Consider the following 19,376-nt stretch of genomic DNA (forward strand, 5'->3'; position numbering starts at 1 on the left):
GATCCATCAAAAACATTAACACATTTAATCACACTATGTGAGCGTGGAAGTAGTTGCCAGGGAGTAACTGATGAAATCAAAATGAAATTGTTTTTTAACAAATGGGAATATTATTCCTCAAAGCCTTTTTTTTAAGAAACAGATTTAAAATTATAAGCAAAAAGCACCCTCTAAATATCAAGTTACAATTTATTCAGAGGCAGAAGGAAACAAATTTTTGAGCGTATGAGCTTTCGGGATGAGAACCTTGTCGCTCCCTTTTGACATGGCCGTAGTCACGACCGCTCACAACAACTTCTGAAAGACTACGCCGGTGCAAATCTGCAACACACCAGATAACTTTAAACTAAGAGTTTTAACAATTCACACAAGCACACAAACTATGCACCCCGTAGGAGGGATGGAAATGGTACAAAACACTAAAATTAAAAGATTAACTTGCCACCGAAGGTGCAACTTGATTTTAACTTCTAAGAAAAGTCTTACGGTGGAAGTGTGGCAACTTTATACACTAAAGTGACCATTTAAGCCCATGAAATGCAATCTCACATAAAATTATACAAGGTTGGCCAAACACGCTCTACAGTACACATATACCTCCTCTCAAGATCATAGGGAAGATAAAAACATATTTCAGGTATTGGGCCGTTACACTCCAAGCAATAAATTCGTTAACACATCAAATCCGACAAATATGACAGAGGTAGCTCCGAACGACGGACAGACACTAACTGCCTAACGAATGCGGACGAGAGACACACAAGCAAGCTCCGGACGAGAGACTGACCAAGAAAACAAGTAGAATTTTCACAAGATTAAACCACACAACATATCATCAATCACTTAACTTCTAATAAACGGCGATATCTCGAGAACACCTGGCGCAGCACCCCCAAATCGCTCTCCCGAACCGTCCGCTGCCAGCCCCTTCAACGGACGCAGGAGGCCCGCCGATCTCCCGTCTTTCCTGGTCCGCACCAACCGACCGACTGCCCGCTGCACCGACGCGACTGCTGCTCTGCCGCGACTGCACTGCTGGTGCGTCGTCTCCCACTCACTTCCAGACACACACGACGCGGAAATACTAGCTCGGACCCAACCATGCAGAGGAAACACGGCCACTGGCTAAACGACATCCCTGCACCAGGAAAGGACCGAGCCAAGCTCCACAAGATGGTAATTGAGGGGGCCCAAAAGCACTCGGAGAACCAGTTACACCGCGGCGTCGCAGCTCTCACCGGCCAGACTGGTGTCGTGGGTTGACTCCTGTTGCTCTCGTGTCGGCCGCGAAGCCACTACCCCTCGCTGTACGCCGCGGCCCACGTGGCGACCTCACATGCGACGACGCTCAAGGCGGACAAGTCATCTCGTGTCCCAGTGCGCGACCGACCAACCGATCGATCCTACCGTCAATGACCGTTGCCCGAGCAACTCGAGCAGACTGGCGGCCTAACGCGCAGGCTCAGATGCAAGAACTAAGCTCCCGACCGGGCGACCACTCGTTGAGTTCTCGCACTGCGCCACAAATTCGGACAGACTAGCAAGCTGGGGACGAGAGACTGACCCCAGCCTGACTCCAGACTCACCCAGCCTAACCCGACTGACTGACTCGCGAGCTCATTGCGCCTCTTTTTTTATGTGTGTGTGTAGTGTGGACTGAAGAGATCATCCTTGATGACTTATTCTTCTAGGATGGAATGTAAGGATAAAAGGAAAAGACTTTATTTATTACGCATTCAGTTAGGCTTCGGCACGCAATGGGTCCTTTAGCCTGCCGTCTTTGGTGATGTCTATCTCCTGTGGAGGGTGAAATGCGTCAAGGCTGTTATGTGTGACTGCTTCCTCGTGTTATGACAGATTGCCTATGGGGGGTGAAACGTTATTGACTTCGGTACGCGATACTTGTGCCATCTTGCAGGGTTTACCGTTCCTACCGATTGTAATTGTCGAACTTCGTCCCTAAGGGCATCGATCTTGTGAAAAACTCGTAGAGCCTTGTCATGGACCTTCTCTTGTATAGTGGTCTCGTGGAGTGCGGTGCGGATGTCGACGTTTCTTGTCCACCATGGAGCTCCTGTGATCCATCGATAGCAAATGTTTTGCAGCGCTTGGAGTTTGTTGTAGTTGGAGACGCACGTAGTTCCCCACGAGGTGGAGCCATACAACATTGTGGGTTCCACCGTTGCCTTATATAATTGGAGTTTGGTCTTAGGGTTGAGATCCTTACTCTTCAGGAACGGAATCAACGACCTGGCCATCTTCTGGGCTGCCGTCTTCTTGTCGTCAATATGCTGCGTAAAGAGTAATTTTTTGTCAAGGTAGACACCGAGATACGTCACTCCCGGTGACCATGGGATAAATTGGTCAGCTATTTGGAGTCTGTCGTTCAGAACTGGTTTCCTCCGTGTGAACAGAACTGCTGCCGTCTTCGTCGGGTTGATCGTTATCTTATTTTGCAGCGCCCAGCGTTCCATTACAGCAAGTTGCCGTTGCATCCTAGCGATTAGCTGGTCCAAGTGTCGTCCAGTTGTCAGAAAGGCCGTACCGTCCGCATAAAAACTCGCCGTAACAAGGGGGACTGTTGGGATGTCATTTATATATAAGTTGAAAAGTAGAGGCGAAATGACAGAGCCCTGCTGAATTCCTGCGGAGATCAGTTTCATTTCGGAGTTTTTATCGTCGACTCGGACATACAGTTTTCTGTCCTGCAGAAAGCTGTCTATGAGTCTAATGTAACAATCCGCAATAGGGGTAGTGCGATGCAGTTTGACGATAAGGTTGGGCCGACACACCTTATGGTAAGCTTTTTCGATGTCAAGGAAGACACCAATCGTGAAGTGCTGCTTGTTGTATCCTTCTTGTATCCGTTCGGTGATCCGTAGAAGTTGAAGTTCGGCAGATAACTTGTCCTTGAAACCGAATTGTTCGGGTCGTATAACATCATGCGCGGTAAGCGTGTCATGGAGCCTCTGCAACAGCACTCTCTCGAGCACCTTGCCAAGGGTCGGCAAGAGGCTAATGGGCCGGTAACTGTTGGGTTCTGCCGGGTCTTTACCTGGCTTGGGTAGTGGAACTACTCGAGCCGTCTTCCATGCCGTAGGAAAATATCCTTGCAGAAGGCAGCTGTTGAGAATTCGGGTAAGGAGCACAGTTGGCTTCCTGGGCAACTTTTTCAAATCGGTGTTGCTTATGGAGTCGTTGCCCGGCGCACTATTCCGAGTCTTCCGGATAATTTTACGGATCTCTGCTGGTGTGGTGAGTTGTGTAGCGCCTCTTAAATGCCCGTGCACAGGCAACCTTTCCCCTTTCCCACCAGAGGGAGACACCAAAGCTGCGATTGCCACAGCGGCGCCTCCGCCAGAAACGGAGGGCGACTGCTTCACACTACGCGCTGCGGCGCGGTCTTCAAAACTGCAATTTTTGCCACGGCTCAAGAATATGTCATTATTAACATACGGGAATTTTCAGAGATAAAAGTTATACGGGCGTAACCAAACAGAGTATCATAGGACCATTATTTTTAACTACATAATCCGACGTGAATAACTACAGAGGGATCTCCCTCCTCCCCGTCCCTTACAAAGAACTATCCGCCTGGCTTCTACAACGCGCAAAAGAAGAGTTCGACACCCTAACTGGTGAATACCAGACAGGGTTCAGACAACACAGATTATGCACTGATCAAATTTTCAACCTGAAATCGACATTAAAACTTCGAGCCACGCGAAATCTCCCAACCATCTGCACATTCGTCGACTTCAAGAAAGCCTACGACTCCACCGACCGACAATTCCTCTTTCACACACTCGACGAAAGCAATCTTGAGCCGGAAACACGACGACTCATTCAACAAACCCTAACCGACACAACTTCCAAAGTGAAGTTCGTCGGAGAAATCTCCCAAACTTTCGTCATCAAAACTGGCGTCCGACAGGCTGACGGAATCTCCCAGCTACTCTTCAACGCCGGTCTCGATAAGGTCATCAAAGAATGGGAAAAGGAACCGAAAAATCAAAATAGCTGGAGACTCATGATGCTAGGAAGAAAACGGGATAACATCAATGTCAGATGTTTAGCCTTCGCTGACGGTCTCGCGATCCTCTCGGAGGATGAGCAAACAGCAATTCGTCTAATCGAAGTAGTCCAAGAATGTGCCGAAAAAGACCGGCCCAAAATCTCCTTCATAATAGCTGAATTTATGGGCACAAAACACGTCAAAACAAAAAACTGATCACAGAATACGGCACAATAAACAGAGGCAGTCACTATAGATACTTGAGTCAAATACTCGAACCCACAGGAACAGAAAGATTAGCCCAAAAAGCACGTGAAATTAAATTGCGAAAAGCATACGGGAAAATTGCAAACATCTACAACAAAACGTGCATGAATATAAAAAAAAAAAAATTCGAGGCAATGCGACTGCAATCAAAGCAATATGGAAGCAAGACCCTAAACCTCATTTACAAAGGGGATCTCGAAAGCAGCAAAAAAGTTGAAAAGAAACTAATTCGCAAAATCCTGGGTCCAAATGTCACAGACGGAGGACATCGGCTACGCACGACAGCAGAAAAATACTCCAATATTGAAACAGACCTTCTCAAACGACGACTAAAGTTCTATGGACACATCGTGAGACAGGATGACAACCGATTAACAAAGAAATTTCTAGTGCACTCACTGAAAATTAAAACGACAACAGTCTGGATAAAATATGTTCAAACTTATCTCAAAAATGCCAATATCACATCATCAGACATCGCAGTTCGAAAAAAACTTCAGACAGAAAATCCAGTTGCAGCAGAAGAAAAACCCAAAAGATCGACGAGATAATAAACGGAAGAACGTCGAGCTAACTATAGAGAGAGAGGATGAAACAATCCTGGAAAGACAAGAAAAATACACTACTGGCCCTTTAAAATTGCTACACCACGAAGATGACGTGTTACAGAGCGAAATTTAACCGTCAGGAAGAAGATGCTGTGATATGCAAATGATTAGCTTTTGAGAGCATTCGCATAAGGTTGGCGCTAGTGGCGACACCTACAACGTGCTGACATGAGGAAAGTTTCCAATCGATTTCTCATACACAAACAGCAGTTGACCGGCGTTGCCTGGTGAAACGTTGTTGTGATTCCTCGTGTAAGGAGGAGAAATGCGTACCATAACGTTTCAGACTTTGATAAAGGTCCGATTTTAACCTATCGCGATTGCGGTTTATCGTATCGTGACATTGCTGCTCCCGTTGGTCGACATCCAAAGACTGCTAGCAGAATATGGAATCGATGGGTTCATGAGGGTAATACGGAACGCCGTTCTGGATCCCAACGGTCTCGTATCACTAGCAGTCGAGACGACAGGCATCTTATCCTCATGGCTGTAACGGATCGTGCAGCCACGTCTCGATCCCTGAGTCAACAGATGGGGACGTTTGCAAGACAACAACCATCTGCATGAACAGTTAGACGTCGTTTGCAGCAGTATGGACCATCAGCTCGGAGACCATGGCTGCGGTTACCCTTGACGCCGCATCACAGACATGAGCGCATACGACGGTGTACTCAACGACGAACCTGGGTGCACGAATGACAAAACGTCATTTTTTCGGATGAAACCAGGTTCTGTTTACAGCATCAGGGTGGTCGCATCCGCGTTTGGCGAATACACAATACGCGGTGAATAAACAATGGAAGAGTGTATTCGTTATCGCCATATTGGCGTATCACCCGGCGTGATGGTATGGGGTGCCGTTGGTTACACGTCTCGGCCACCTCTTGTTCGCATTGACGGCACTTTGAACAGTGGACGTTATATTTCAGATGTGTTGCGACCCGTGGCTCTACACCTCAGTCGATCCCTGCGAAAGCCTAGGCTTCAACAGGATAATGCACGAGCGCATGTTGCAGGTCCTGCACGGGCCTTTCTGGATACAGAAAATGTTCGACTGCTGCACTGGGCAGCACATTCTCCAGATCTCTCACCAATTGAAAACGTCTGGTCAATGGTGGGCGAGCAACTGGCTCGTCACAATACGCCAGTCACTACTCTTGATGAACTGTGGTATCGTGTGGAAGCTGCATGGGCAGCTGTACCTGTACAAGCCATCCAAATTCTGTTTGACTCAATGCCCAGGCGTATCAAAGCGGTTATTACGGCCAGAGGTGGTTGTTCTGGGTACTGATTTCACAGGATCTATGCACCCAAATTACGTGAAAATGTAATCACATGTCAGTTCTAGAATAATATATTTGTCCAATGAATACCGTTTATCATCTGCATTTCTTCTTGGTGTAGCAATCTTAATGGCCAGTAGTGGAGCAACCACAGATCGTAGTTCGCTTTGTGTGATCCTCTATGGGTCTAGACAATTTAAATAAATAAAAGGCTTAATGAACTACGTTCAAATTCTGTACACTGTAATGTCTGAAAGCTAAAGAAATTGTAGAAACTCGCAGAAAGACCTGTAAAGGAACGTCAGCTGTTGCAGGGATTGGCAATTGACCTTGAGTATCAAAAACTATTGAACTACACGCTAATAGGCTGAAAGAAATATTATAACATGATAAAACAGTAAAATCCAACAAAAACGTCGGAAATGTGAACAGGGCTATTTGAATTGAAATGATCACAGAAAACTAACTGCAGGTAAGGCAGGTACGAGACATAGATTCCTTCGAAGAGTGCTCAGAAAGTGTTGTTCACCCACAGAGGAAGCAGCTTACAGAATTCTCGTCGACCAATACTTGAATATTCCTCGTTTATCCAGTTTTCGTACTGTACAGTGTTGAAAGAAGATGCAGAGACGATGCAAAAAAGAAAAGCGTGTTTCGATACAAGTTAACTTACGAAGCGCGAAGACGTACTGTGCGTATGTGCTCAGAAAACTCCAGTGACAGGCCATACAATAAAGGCGTTCTGCATGATGGTACAGTTTAGTGTTAAGATTCCTAGAAGAGTTTATAGCTTCCTCCTCGTGAAAAGCCCGTGTCGATAAAACTGGAGAGATTCGAGCTCATGCAGAGGCTTGCATTTCTCCGCCGCTGGAGTGAACAACTAAGCCCAGGTATAGGGAACAAACAGCAGTTTACTGAACACAATGTCCACGTAAGTATTCTCCACGCTGGAACAAAACAAAGGATGGTTCTTCAAAAAATGAAATGAATTGGGTGCTAATCTTCAGGAAGTAAGACAATATAAATGATGGTTCATAACTAACGGAGCCACTTACACTCAGCGAGTAACAAAGTAAATAAATAAGCTGTGTGATACTTGAAACAGTTAAGCACACTTAAGTGACGCAGTCTTAAGGGACTCCGGAACGCCCTATACTTGCAATGTTAAAATAACGCTTATAAATTACATCTTTCCTCACAAAGTATTTGAGGTAGGAAGTTGAACTTTTTAAAGATTATTTATTGGAATACGGGCTACAACTTAACACAGGGATTTCACAAAATTTTAGTTCAGTTATTAAAGATGATTTTTTTTCAATTGTAATGAAAATTCACAACATTTTTTTTGCAATTTTTTATTTATATATTCAAAAATATACAGTTTTTAGGAAAAAGGCTGTGTTAAATTATGCAGAAGGTACTGTGTAACATTTACTGAAAGTTTGAAACAAATATGTTTGGAAGATCCTTAGAAAACATGTAATTAGTATGAGAAAATAAAAGTTTTGGGAATCGAGCGACAAAGATTGGATTAACTTTTTAGTGCATTCCAGGTCCATAGGATGGATTATCTTCATCCTCTGCAAACTCCTCTTCCAGCTTCCTCTTGTTCCTCCTCCTGTTTACTCTTGCTTGTATTTCTAGACTCTTTACAGCCCTGTCTGCAGCCCGAAGGCGTTCCTTGTCTAAAGCAAGCATCGCTTGTACCATGTTAGAACCAAAGTTTACAGTAATAACACATACCTTTGACTTTCCAACATTTCTCCTTTTCTTAAAAGCCTTCAGAGGATTTCTAATAACTTTACTTTTACTCATTATTATATTTCAACAAAACAGAGACTCAAGAAACAGAATTAATTACGAATATTTTCGAGATAACGACAGAGTAAATAAACATGAAACAATCGACAATCACCCCAGCGATATATATTGAACCATCACAGGTTAGCCACAACACATACTTTATCTCACATCACTAAAATGTACCTGATGAACACGGACGTTAATAATAACGCCATTTGACAGCAGTTCAACAGCGCCACAGTGGGTCACGCCCATGAGGAACACATTTCAAAAAAAATTTAAAAATACACTCCTGGAAATTGAAAGAAGAACACCGTGAATTCATTGTCCCAGGAAGGGGAAACTTTATTGACACATTCCTGGGGTCAGATACATTACATGATCACACTGACAGAACCACAGGCACATAGACACAGGCAACAGAGCATGCATAATGTCGGCACTAGTACAGTGTATATCCACCTTTCGCAGCAATGCAGGCTGCTATTCTCCCATGGAGACGATCGTAGAGATGCTGGATGTAGTCCTGTGGAACGGCTTGCCATGCCATTTCCACCTGGCGCCTCAGTTGGACCAGCGTTCGTGCTGGACGTGCAGACCGCGTGAGACGACGCTTCATCCAGTCCCAAACATGCTCAATGGGGGACAGATCCGGAGATCTTGCTGGCCAGGGTAGTTGACTTACACCTTCTAGAGCACGTTGGGTGGCACGGGATACATGCGGACGTGCATTGTCCTGTTGGAACAGCAAGTTCCCTTGCCGGTCTAGGAATGGTAGAACGATGGGTTCGATGACGGTTTGGATGTACCGTGCACTATTCAGTGTCCCCTCGACGATCACCAGTGGTGTACGGCCAGTGTAGGAGATCGCTCCCCACACCATGATGCCGGGTGTTGGCCCTGTGTGCCTCGGTCGTATGCAGTCCTGATTGTGGCGCTCACCTGCAACGGCGCCAAACACGCATACGACCATCATTGGCACCAAGGCAGAAGCGACTCTCATCGCTGAAGACGACACGTCTCCATTCGTCCCTCCATTCACGCCTGTCGCGACACCACTGGAGGCGGGCTGCATGATGTTGGGGCGTGAGCGGAAGCCCAGCTTCATGGAGACGGTTGCGAATGGTCCTCGCCGATACCCCAGGAGCAACAGTGTCCCTAATTTGCTGGGAAGTGGCGGTGCGGTCCCCTACGGCACTGCATAGGATCCTACGGTCTTGGCGTGCATCCGTGCGTCGCTGCGGTCCGGTCCCAGGTCGACGGGCACGTGCACCTTCCGCCGACCACTGGCGACAACATCGATGTACTGTGGAGACCTCACGCCCCACGTGTTGAGCAATTCGGCGGTACGTCCACCCGGCCTCCCGCATGCCCACTATACGCCCTCGCTCAAAGTCCGTCAACTGCACATACGGTTCACGTCCACGCTGTCGCGGCATGCTACCAGTGTTAAAGACTGCGATGGAGCTCCGTATGCCACGGCAAACTGGCTGACACTGACGGCGGCGGTGCACAAATGCTGCGCAGCTAGCGCCATTCGACGGCCAACACCGCGGTTCCTGGTGTGTCCGCTGTGCCGTGCGTGTGATCATTGCTTGTACAGCCCTCGCGCAGTGTCCGGAGCAAGTATGGTGGGTCTGACACACCGGTGTCAATGTGTTCTTTTTTCCATTTCCAGGAGTGTAGTTGTAGTCTTCGGAATTGAATAAATTATATATCTATTAAAAGGTAATAGTCTGCAGATTAAGAAAACGCAAAAAAGTAAAAATTGAACTTTTCATGATTTTGAGCGTTTCCGGAGCCCCTTAAAGTTTACGTTGAAAGCAGTGGAAGTGTGCATAGTCACACGCTCCTTGATGAGGACAGGTTTGAAGTCGAAATGAACAAATAAAGGCCTGATGAGGCCGGCAGCCACAGAGGGGTGGCAGAACAATAGCAGAGGGCAGAAATCCTATGGCAGACAGCAGCCCACGTGTGCCACGAGGCGTTCGGCAGAGCAGCCGGCCGTTTGAAGGGGACTCTGTCCTCCCATAAGGTGGATGGAGGAAGGGTGAGGGGGAGGGGAAGGAGGGCCTCGATTTTCAGCAGTTTGTGAATTTACATCGAAGAGAATGCATGTTCAACTACCGCCCTCTCTGCAGTCTTTCAGGATGACGAATTTCCCCAGTACATATGCTGCATTAGGACCCATTCATTATGAGTGCTGACTTTTTCACGGCAATTTCAAAGTGTAATTAGAATCGCGATGCATTTTTTTCCGACATTTGTGTTATCGTGTATTGGTTTCCGTTACCTGGGCTGCAGGGTGGTTTTTGAGCAAGCGTCTCTAGTTAACGCTGTTCAGAGGGCCACAGACACGGGCTCCGAGGTAGATGCCGTGTTTCTTGACTTCCGCAAGGTGTTCGATACAGTTCCAAAAGTTTTGTCTCAAGTACAGATAGGGTTGAGGATCAGTGGACAAAGTTCAAAGCCATCGTACAATATGCGTTAGATGAGTATGTGCCAAGCAAGATCGTAAGAGATGGAAAAGAGCCACCGTGGTACAACAACCGAGTTAGGAAACTGCTGCGGAAGCAAAGGGAACTTCACAGCAAACATAAACATAGCCACAGCCTTGCAGACAAACAAAAATTACGCGAAGCAAAATGTAGTGTGAGGAGGGCTATGCGAGAGGCGTCAATGAATTCGAAAGTAAAGTTCTATGTACTGACTTGGCAGAAAATACTAAGAAATTTTGGTCTGATGTCAAAGCGTTAGGTGGATCAAAACAAAATGTCCAGACACTCTGTGACCAAAATGGTACTGAAACAGAGGATGACAGACTAAAGGCCGAAATACTAAATGTCGTTTTCCAAAGCTGTTTCACAGAGGAAGACTGCACTGTAGTTCCTTCTCTAGATTGTCGCACAGATAACATAATGGTAGATATCGACGACACAGGGATAGAGAAACAATTAAAATCGCTCAAAAGAGGAAAGGCCGCCGGACCTGATGGGATACCAGTTCGATTTTACACAGAGTACGCGAAGGAACTTGCCCCCTTCTTGCAGCGGTGCACCGTAGGCCTCTAGAAGAGCGTAGCGTTCCAAAGGATTTGAAAAGGGCACAGGTCATCCCCGTTTTCAAGAAGGGACGTCGAACAGATGTGCAGAACTATAGACCTATATCTCTAACGTCGATCAGTTGTAGAATTTTGGAACACGTATTGAGTATAATGACTTTTCTGGAGACTAGAAATCTACTCTGTAGGAATCAGCATGGGTTTCGAAAAAGACGGTCGTGTGAAACCCAGCTCGCGCTATTCGTCCACGAGACCCAGAGGGCCATAGACACGGGTTCAGAGGTAGATGCCGTGTTTCTTGACTTCCGCAAGGCGTTCGATACAGTTCCCCACAGTCGTTTAATGGACAAAGTAAGAGCATATGGACTACCAGACCAACTGTGTGATTGGATTGAAGAGTTCCTAGATAACAGAATGCAGCATGTCATTCTCAATAGAAGTCTTCCGAAGTAAGAGTGATTTCAGGTGTGCCGCAGGGGAGTGTCGTAGGACTGTTGCTATTCACAATATACATAAATGACCTTGTGGACAACATCGTAAGTTCACTGAGGCTTTTTGCGGATGATGGTGTAGTATATCGATAGGTTGTAAGAATGGAAAATTGTACTGAAATGCAGGAGGATCTGCAGCGAATTGACGCATGGTGCAGGGAAAGGCAATTGAATCTCAATGTAGACAAGTGTAATGTGCTGCAAATACATAGAAAGAAAGATCATTTATCATTTAGCTACAATATAGCAGGTCAGCAACTGGAAGCAGTTAATTCCATAAATTTTCTGGGAGTTGGCATTAGGACTGATATAAAATGGAATGATCATATAAAGTTAATCGTCGGTAAAGCAGATGCCAGACTGAGATTCATTGGAAGAATCCTAAGGAAATGCAATCCGATAACAAAGGAAGTAGGTTACAGTACGCTTGTTTGCCCACTGCTTGAATACTGCTCAGCAGTGTGGGATCCGTACCAGATAGGGTTGATAGAAGAGATGGAGAAGATCCAACGGAGAGCAGCGCGCTTCGTTACAGGATCATTTAGTAATCGCGAACGCGTTACGGAGATGATAGACAAACTCCAGCGGGAGAGACGCTCAGTAGCTCGGTACGGGCTTTTGTTGAAGTTTCGAGAACATACCTTCAGCGAGGAGTCAAGAAGTTTATTGCTCGTTCCTACGTATATCTCGCGAAGAGACCATGAGGATAAAATCAGAGAGATTAGAGCCCACACAGAGGCATACCAACAATCTTTCTTTAAACGAACTATACGAGACTGGAACAGAAGGGAGAACCGATAGAGGTACTCAAAGTACCCTCCGCCACACACCTTCAGGTGGCTTGTGGAGTATGGATGTAGATGTAGATGAAGATACAGGAAACGAAAAGTAAATTGTATGGAATCTCTGTGCATATTTATTTAAGTGTATACATATAAATATGTAACAATAATAATAAGAAGAAAGGGTACATAAATAAAGAGATTAATAGAAATCAATTATTTTCAATTGACGCCCAAACTCTAGATTGTATAGTTTGTCTCCTTCGACTCCGTTTTAACATGAACTTATTTCCTTATTGTCGAGATCTACACACTTCTGTTAGGTGATTCTTCTTCCGACGCCGCAAAACTTTCCATTCTTCGTGACCATGTCAGTTATGTAATTTTCATCTATCGGACTTCTTCACGGTTGTCAGGCAGCAGGAGGTGGTTGACATGACCTTTTCGTGGTGCGCGGAAGAAAATGAAATGGCCACATATTTTTGCACTGAGAAAAATTATTATTCAGACACCGTGAAAGCTACTACACGCATCTCACATCGAAACACGTCCTCTCTCCACGAGAACTCAAGACATAAGGTGACAAAAAAAATTGAATGAGGTATTTATCATTTGTTCTCGCCTTCCGGCGTAGCAAAATGCATCTTTTGCGTGCGCTTACAACGGTTATGCTTGGCTTTTCCTACGCACCAACACATCTCATAAAGAAATCTGGGAAGGAGAAAACCTGGGAAAAAATTATGAAGCAGACCCAAAACGTAAATACTATTCAAAACAGTTGCCAGTGGGATAAAGTGCCGCAACTACAACCAGTTCAGAAACAGACAGTTACATCAACAAGACCATGCCCTTAGTGTCTGATGACTATGATAGCTCAAAATGGACGAGATGTGACTGACGAATGATTCAAGTTGAAAGAAAGAAACTAACGGCTAGGGTGAAAATAAATGGGGCGCAGTTTCCTATGCTAGAAGGATGGAGAAGGAATTCGGCGGTGTTACTTCATAAGGAACTATACTGCCATTATGCCATTATGGACACTAAAAGCAGGACAGCTGGACAAGGATCTGAACTGCCGTTTTCCAGACTGCGAGGCTAATGTCTTACTCATAGCGTTTCCTCGCTTGAAAAATGAAGGGAACGCGAAATGGTGACTGCAACAGACGTCGCTCATAAGCTATGTCACTATATCGCTACGAAGTCTTTCTCGAGGGAATCGATAGTTAAAAATTTCTTGTCTAGTGCTGTGTCAAATTAGGATAAATTCCCAACGTTTCGATGATTCCCTACATGACCGTCGTCATGTTGAACGATTCTCTTCAGTCGTCGTTGGTCCCGTTCTTGTAAAACTTGTAATACTGTCGTGAAGCTCCAACACTAACGAACAGAGGACGGCTACTGACTCGCTAGAACAGTTTGTTATGACATCACATAGATGGCGCATCCTGAGGTGGCGTACTATAAGTCCACAGACGGTGTTTGTTTTTGTTGTCCAGCTTCGCTTGCAGCGCCAGAATTCATAATAAGCACGTTATCGGTGCGTACACTAGACAAAGAAAGCTCACAGAGGAAGCCTTTAAACAGCTTACCACTTGTTATGAGTTCTGACGCTCCAGGCGACACTGAACAACGAGCATAAATGCCATCTATGGAAGCAGAGAGCGCCACCTCAACATGGGCCATCTCTCCCGTGATGTCAGTTTGTTGTAACTAGCTAATCAGATTTCGTCCTCTTGGAATAAGTGTCGAAGCCTCGACAGTTTCACGACATTCTGACATAGTTATTCACTAAATTGATGCCGGTAATTATGGAAGCTTCGGATTTTATTCAAATTTGACACAGATGTTTAGAGAAACACTACAGCATACATAAAGTGAATGCTGTCATTTCAAAATTAAGTAGGAATATGTGCAAACTTCTATAACAGTGCTCGCTAACTCCGAATGTCTGAAAAGTGTTCCTAGTTACAACACTCTCTCCTATTAAGAAGCTGAACTGATCGCTGTAAGTAATACACAAATTTTCAGTCGGTTGATGAAAATTTTGCATAATTAGCTGACTGTGCATATAGAGTAAATTATATTCGTTAATAGTAGACAGTTAGATGTGGCATTGAATAAAATACCACGAGGGGACTGCAATCCCATCCAAGGAAAATCGTATAAATCATTCCAAAAATATTAGTTGTTTCTGTACAAGCATGCTCTCTTCTTTAGTCTAGCACACTGGACTCGCATTCGGGAGGACGACGGTTCAATCCCGCGTCCGGCCATCCTGATTTAGGTTTTCCGTGATTTCTCTAAATCACTTCAGGCAAATACCGGGATGGTTCCTTTGGAGGGCCACGGCCGACTTCCTTCCCCGTCCTTTCCTAATCCGATGAGACCGATGACGTCACTGTCTGGTCTCCTTCCCCAAACAATCCAATCCAATCCAATCCAATCCAATCCAATCCAATCCAGTCTTCTTTAGTGGTGGAGGCCCGGGAAAGAATGCCTATTTGAAGCTGCTGGTTGCCTAATTTCGTTTCACTAGATGGGAGTCCACTTTTGATGACTCCAACAGCACACGCTCCACACCATTACAGAGCCTCTACCAGATTGAACAGCCCCTACTGACATGCAGGGTCCATGGATTGATGAGGTTGTCCCCATACTCATACACGTTCGTCCGCTCGATACTATTTTAAACTAGTCCGACCAGACAACGTGTTTGCTGTCATCAACAGTATAGTGTCAGTGTTGAAGGGCCCAGGCGAGACGTAAAGCTTTGTGTCGTGTAGTCATCAGGGGTACACGAGTGGGCCCTCGGCTCCGATAGCCCTCATCGATGATGTTTAGTTGAATGGTTCGCACGCTGACGTTAATGGCCCAACACTGAAACCTGCAGATATTTGCTGAAGGGTTGCACGTCTGCCACGCTGAATGATTCTCTTCAGTTGTCGTTGGTCCCGTTCTTGCAGAATCTTTCTCCGGCCGCAGCGATGTCGGAGATTTGATGTATTACCGAATTCCTGATATTCAAGGTGGTGTTTTTGTTGTGGTCTTCAGTCCTGAGACTGGGTTGATGCAGCTGTCCATGCTACTCTATCCTGTGCAAGCTTGTTCATCTCCCAGTACCTACTGCACCCTACATCCTTCTGAATCTGCTTAGTGTATTCATCTCTTGGTCTCCCTCTACGATTTTTACCCTCCACGCTGCCCTCCAATGCTAAATTTGTGATCCCTTGAAGCCTCAGGACATGTCCTACCAACCGATCTCTTCTTCTAGTCAAGTTGTGCCACAAACTTCTCTTCTCCCCAATCCTATTCAATACCTCGTCATTAGTTACGTGATCTACCCACCTAATCTTCAACATTCTTCTGTAGATCCACATTTCAAAGGCTTCTATTCTCTTCTTGTCCAAACTATTTGCTGTTCATGTTTCACTTCCATACATGGCTACACTCCATACAAATACTTTCAGAAACGACTTCCTGACACTTAAATCTATACTCGACGTTGACAAATTTCTCCAGAAATGCTTTCCTTGCCACTGCCAGTCTACATTTTATATCCCCTCTACTTCGACCATCGTCAGTTATTTTGCTCCCCAAATAGCAAAACTCCTTTACTACTTCAAGTGTCTCATTTCCTAATCTAATTCCCTAAGCATCACCCGACTTAATTCGACTACATGCCATTATCCTCGTTTTGCTTTTGTTGATGTTCATCTTATATCCTCCTTTCAAGACACTGTCCATTCCGTTCACCTGCTCTTCCAAGTCCTTTGCTGTCTCTGAGAGAATTACAATGTCATCAGCGATCCTCAAAGTTTTTATTTCTTCTCCCTGCATTTTAATACCTACTCCGAATTTTTCTTTTGTATCCTTTACTGGTTGCTCAATATACAGATTGAATAACATCGGGGAGAGGCTACAACCCTGTCTTACTCCCTTCCCAACCACTGCTTCCCTTTCATGTCCCTCGACTCTTATAACTGCCATCTGGTTTCTGTACAAATTGTAAATAGCCTTTCGCTCCCTGTATTTTACCCGTTCCACCTTTAGAATTTGAAAGAGAGTATTCCAGTCAACATTATCAAAAGGTTTCTCTAAGTCTACAAATGCTAGAAACGTAGGTTTGCCTTTCCTTAATCATTCTTCTAAGATAAGTCATAGGGTCAGAATTGCCTCACGTGTTCCAACATTTCTATGGAATCCTAACTGATCTTCCCGGAGGTCGGCTTCTACCAGTTTTTCCATTCGTCTGTAAAGAAAGTCGCGTTAGTATTTTGCAGCTGTGACTTATTAAACTGATAGTTTGGTAATTTTCATATCTGTCAACACCTGCTTTCTTTGGGATGGGAATTATTATATTCTTCTTGTAGTCTGAGGGTATTTCGCCTGTGTCGTACATCTTGCTCACCAGATGGTAGAGTTTTGTCAGGACTGGCTCTCCCAAGGCCGTCAGTAGTTCTAATGGAATGTTGTATAGTCCCGGGTCCATGTTTTGACTCAGGTCTTTCAGTGCTCTGTCAAACTCTTCACACAGTATCGTATCTCCCATTTCATCTTCATCTACATCCTCTTTCATTTCCATAATATTGTCCTCAAGTACATCGCCCTTGGATAGACCCTCTATATACCCCTTGCACCTTTCTGCTTAGAACTGGGTTTCCATCTGAGCTGTTGATATTCGTACAAGTGGCTCTCTTTTCACCAAAGGTCTCTGTAACTTCCCTGTAGGCAGTATCTATCTTACCCCTAGTGAGATAAGCCTCTACATCCTTACATTTGTCCTCTATCCATGCCTGCTTAGCCATTTTGCAATTCCTGTCGATCTCATTTCTGAGACGTTTGTATTCCTTTTTGCCTGCTTCATTTACTGCATTTTTATATTTTCTCCTTTCATCAATTAAATTCAATACTTTTTCTGTTACCCACGGATTTCTACTAGCCCTCGTCTTTTTACCTACTTGATCCTCTGCTGCCTTCACTACTTCATCCCTCAGAGTTACCCATTGTTCCCTTATGCTGTCCCTGAAACTCTGTACAGCCTCTGGTTTAGTCAGTTTATCCAGGTCCCATCTACTTAAATTCAAGGTACACTCGTGATATGGTCGTATGGGGAAAATCACCACTAGATCGCTATTCTGAGATGCTGTATCCCATCGCTCGGGCGCTCACTTAAATCTTGATAAGCAGCCCTTGTAGCAGCAGTAACCGGTCTAACAACTGCGCCAGACACTTGTTTTATATAGGCGTTGCCGATCGCAGCGCCGTGTTCTCCCTGTTTACATCTCTCTGTATTTGAATAGGTACGTCTATACCAGTTTCTTTGACGCTTCAGTGTTGTTTTAGCGCAATATATAAAAAAACTTGATTTTATTTCATTACCCTCACGGGCACGTTTAAATTCATAATATAAACGGAATAGGCGACTATGCTAGTGGCGTAACAGCTCAATCAGTGAAAGCCAAAAAATTCGAATATTAGAAGTAGTTAGTGTAGTCAGGACATTTAGTGCAGCGGTAGAAGGGACTGCCACTAATAACATACCAAAATCTTGACTATTGAGGGAAGAGTGTGACCCACATGGAGGTCGCTATTTCATGTTTTGTATAATAACTGTCGCGTCCAACCTCCAGGTTGTTGCTTACATAGTTCCGCGTAGTCAGCGCGTACACAACTTTCCCAATAGAGCGCGCCCCACTAAGCACAACAGCGCAGGCGCAGCGCTCGTCCATCTCCGCACTACGAAATGGCGCTGTCTTAGAGACGGACCAAATTCTGCTTCCGCCGATCCGCATATTAATATGTAACGCAGCCAATGAGATTGCTGCTAACGTAGAACCTTTTCTCCTCGCGGATCACACTCGCGCAGTGATACCTGAACGCGCGAGGTATTATAGCGAGTGTACAGACCTCCGATTAGTCAGTCCACATTAGTCTGCATTTGTCTGTAGTCAAGTTTCAGTCGGCCCCTAATAAGATTACCATATTCCTGTACATAGCCATGAAGATAAATGACTAGACACTTTGTCAAGTATCAGAGATATGTGAGAATAAGATTAACGCACCAAGACCAAAGGAACTTCAGATTGTCAATTATAAACAGCATCCAGAATCAAGTTGCGTAATGTCTATGATTTTTATTATTTTAATAAATGTGTGTGAAAATTAATCAAGTTCTGTTTAAAGTTGGTCACCGTCAATCTGCTTCTCTAAGCGTGCAAGTGGCATTTCTATCGTCTGACCTAATGGCAGAAGATAAACACGCCATGATAAGACCACGAGACATACAGTATTTCTGACACTCGCCTAATTCGTTAGAGCGACAAGTCAAATAATCTGATGGTGTGTGTACCGAAGGTCTTACAGTACGCACACCATACCGGTACAGAATGAAAATAAATTAAATTTCCTACAGAAAATTCCTGTTTATTTTTTCCGTATGACTACCAGTTTGCGCTTAGGGAAGGAGAGAATATGAAAATTTCGCACGTGGCTTTTGAAGGTCAATTAAAATTATGCGTTGCATAAAACGACATCGGAACGGTCAGCTGGATCAACCTCTACACAAAAGATGAAAGAGCTTTCTAACAAAAGACAAGCATCTGCCCTCACTAATCGAAACAAAAATGTAGCGTTGCATCTTGAGAGGAACTTTCATGCTTAATATATCGGCGAACGTACGAGGAGTGACGTTGCCAAAAAGCCGGCATCTGGTCGTCACTGTGAGACCATTTTGTTTTAAGAGATTGGGGGTGGGTTTCCAATGGTTCGAAGAGAAAAGGGAGCGAGAAATGCTCTAATTTGCAGAGAAGAGTCATTGCTGGCCGTTCTCAGAGGCTAGACAACTGCTGTAGCAGCATAGAAGAGTGTCCTTAAAGGAGTTGGTGAGATGTCGTTGCTGATACTTCAGAGAGAAACAAGCAGGATCGTATAGCACGAAAAAATATATATATTTCTTCTGGACCTCTCTGCCGAAAATAAGCAAGGTTATCATTACACTATCACAGAGGACAAGAAAGTCTCTGTTTTCCCGCCGGCCGGTGTGGCCGTGCGGTTCTAGGCGCTACAG

This window comes from Schistocerca cancellata, chromosome 8 (assembly GCF_023864275.1).
Source record: "Schistocerca cancellata isolate TAMUIC-IGC-003103 chromosome 8, iqSchCanc2.1, whole genome shotgun sequence".
Taxonomy (NCBI): domain Eukaryota; kingdom Metazoa; phylum Arthropoda; class Insecta; order Orthoptera; family Acrididae; genus Schistocerca; species Schistocerca cancellata.